We start from the raw sequence: 3,464 nt of genomic DNA, 5'->3' as shown, positions 1-3,464 counted from the left end.
AACTTCAATAACGAATGAACAATGAATGAATTTTGTAAGGTAGGTCCTGTGCAATATTTGGGTCACACTGGTTCTAAAAATACTTTTTGTTCACTTATAAAATACAGAATCCCATATTTTACCTGAAAACCTAGTGCAAAGGCATTACTTGGCCTCAAGTCTTCTAGCTTCTGCACCTTCACTAAGGCTCATGATATTGTACATATTTTGTATGCATTTATTCTGTTTTCACATGAACAGCTTATTTGCACTGCATTTATGTTTGACATGACTTTCAATTTGTTGTATAAAATTACTTAATAAAAAAGGCCACACACACACACATGATGAGGGAACATTGGTGGAGCCAGGTTTTGAGAGGAGCAATATGGACTCAGGAGAAAGGGTTTGACCCTGGATGTGGGCCAGAGGGATGTGTTGTTTCTTCCTTTGAGTTGGGAGGGAGGAGAGAAGAGGGGCAGACCAGATAGTGACGCACTAGTGTGGATGAAGAATGTCCCCTGCCATATCAGTAAACAAAGGATGGTGTGGCCAACGGGCCAGCAGCCACCGCAGCAGCCGACTGTGCGCCGAGGGGATTCAGGATAGAGGGAAATAGGATGCTGGCCCCAGACAGGTAAGATGCTTACCAAAGGACTGATTCCAGTAAGCCCAGATTCTTCTATCTTCCCATACACAGATATGGGAAGATATGCTCAGTTTATAGATATGCTCAGTTCATTAACTTGAGATGTCTGGTTTTTCCTTAAAAGTGAAAGTATAAAGTGAAGTTGCTCAGTCGTGTCTGACTCTTTGCGACCCCATGGACTGTAGCCTACCAGGCTCCTCTGTCCATGGGATTTTCCAGGCAATAGTACTGGAGTGGATTGCCATTTCCTTCTCCAGGGGATCTTCCCAACCCAGGGATTGAACCTGGGTCTCCCGCATTGTAGACAGACGCTTTACCGTCTGAGCCACCAGGGCAGTCATGTTTTGTTTTTGCAATGACTCATGTATTCTGGCTCCTCCCTTACCTCTTTGGAACAGTCCTTCAGAGCTAGCTGAGACGCACTTCCCAGGCTTAGGTCCTCAGCCTATCCACTGAATAAAACTTGTCTCGAGTTCAGGTTGTGCGACCCTAGGAAGGGGAGGAAACACACTTCTGATGGACTATATTTTCATGGTAAATTTAGAGGAACAACCAAGTACTGACTGTGAAAGAAAAGTGGCTGGTTCAGAAACGAGCATGGAAAAGAGCTGGAATATTTTACAGTGATTAGAAAGGTGATGAGAAGATCACGTGGCATCCCACCAATCCTCTTCCTTATGACATGCATTGGGCCCTTCTGGTGAGTACTTAACACTCACAGTAAAGATTTGTATTATACCTATTGCATGTATGGGCTCTCAGGCATCATGCTGAGCATCTTTAGGAGTAATTTCAACCCTCTTGACAGCCTTTATGGCAGGAGTGAAGCCATCCCCGTCCTGCAGGTGAGCACATGCAAAGAAAGAAAGATGGACTTGGAGGCTTGACAGGCCACCTGTCCTAGTGTGCACCCTGGGCAATGATGATCAGAATCACTGTTGATGAAATTAGTATTAAATGAGATGTGTGTGCAAGAGCCTAAACCGTCATAGAATATGGACACTGCTGAGCTAACAACTGATCTGTAGTCATGTGATAGGAGTTCACCTTCTCTCTTCCCCCAAGGAAGATGGAGACTTGCGCCACAGAAGCAGGAATCCCTGTTAACTTCTGCTGCTAGGCAGGTAGCACAAATGTGTGGTGTGTGTTTAAATAAATGAGGACGGGGAGGGGTGTGGGGGTGGTGTGCGACAGTAGCCCAGACCCGTATTCCAGTAAGGGTTACCTTCAGATGCAGCCTCACCCTAACATGAGGTGTGGGCCATATGCCATGAGTCTGTGACTCCTGGGGACACAGGTTTAAAAGATGCTGCAATCTATTGGCCTCCTGCTTATTATATGACTTTGGCAAAATCACACCAAGTGGAACCAAACCCCGGGGCTCAGAGGCCATGCTGTGATAGGCTGGCTAAAGTGTGTGAAGTTCTGAGCAGTTCTTGGGTTTTTCCTGCATGAACAATTCCTACTCATGCAACGAGCCAGTGGCGAGGGGAGCTGTAAGATGACAGTATGGCAGATAATGAGGACTTGGGGCATTCCCATTGGCATAGATCAGAGTGCACTTTTGAAGGCATTGATTAATGAAGATGCGTGTCCCTCATGACGTGAGGCCAGGATCACACGGCTTGTCTGCAGGTGTACGGGAAGATGGGAACCCAGGAGACAGCGAACGTGGACTGGGCTCAGTCTCCCCTTTATCCCAGGTATGACCCCCAGAGGATAGAAATAGCCTTTCCAGGCTCAGGCTGGAAATGCTGCAGTCTCCCTGCTCCAAAAGAAACACACATCACTTTGCTGCTGTGGCTGAACTACTGCTCATCTTTATTGAAAAGGCAGAACATAACACATCTGAAGAGACCCAGCTTCCACAGTGCTCCAGACGCTGGCTGTAAATCACCCGTGGGTGGCAGTGAAACTACAGAATGGAACGTCCCTGGGAAGAAGAAACCAGAAGACACATCTCCTGTTGTACCAGACTGTGAAGACTATGACTAATAAAGTGCTGGCAGAAGCGTGGCAGTGAAGAGCCTTTGAGAGGTCCCCCTGCTGTGCAGACCAGGGCACCAACTTCTCCCCCAAGGCCATCACCTGCCACCAAGGGACACAAGGCTCACACCCCAGACAGTCTCCGAGAGCAAGGAAGACATGATGTTTCTAAAGGCAGTGGATGGAAATCTGAGCATTTCCAGTGGAGAGGATGGCACTATCAGGCCCTCCTGTATCTGGGGTGGTTACGGGGCAGGGAAGGGAAAGTGGTTGGTCTACAGGATCATTAGCAGAGGATAACCAAGGGGTGGGTGACTACTTAAACACACACCTGGGATCTGATCACATGTGGGTAAGTCAAGGGCTCAAGTGTTAGCACGGCAAATTGTAAGTAAAAGATATTCGCAATACCTCTCTCTCTAAAGGTTTCTTCCCAAAGAAGGTGAAGTGACCATACACAAAATCTACCGCGGTGAGAAGTGGGCCAACACTCAAGCACTACTGCTGGGGTCTGTCTGGACAGTCCAGGTCGGGGGAAAGCATTTGTGTAAAGAAGGCAGGATCGGGAGGCCTGCCACAAGCCCTTTCATGAGCAGAGCGCAGACGGTAAGGAGGCAAGGTCCTCAGGCCAGGCCCCGGTAGGTAAAGAAATGTCTTTGCACAACAGAAGTTCACAGCATGTTGGGTCAGCTCACCTCGAATTCGGAGAAGTTGGAACCAAGCACTGAGCAAACAGTAAGTTCAGATTTAGCCGTGGAAGTTGAGGCTCTTCCAACTTAGAAATGTGCTGTGATGAGACACGACAGGCCCATAAAGGCAGTTCCCCTTTAGGTTAAAGTGGCCCATGGGA

This window comes from Bison bison, unplaced genomic scaffold (genome assembly GCF_000754665.1).
Source record: "Bison bison bison isolate TAMUID 2011002044 unplaced genomic scaffold, Bison_UMD1.0 scf7180017864337, whole genome shotgun sequence".
Lineage (NCBI taxonomy): Eukaryota > Metazoa > Chordata > Mammalia > Artiodactyla > Bovidae > Bison > Bison bison.
Note: the sequence above shows the minus strand (reverse complement) of the source record.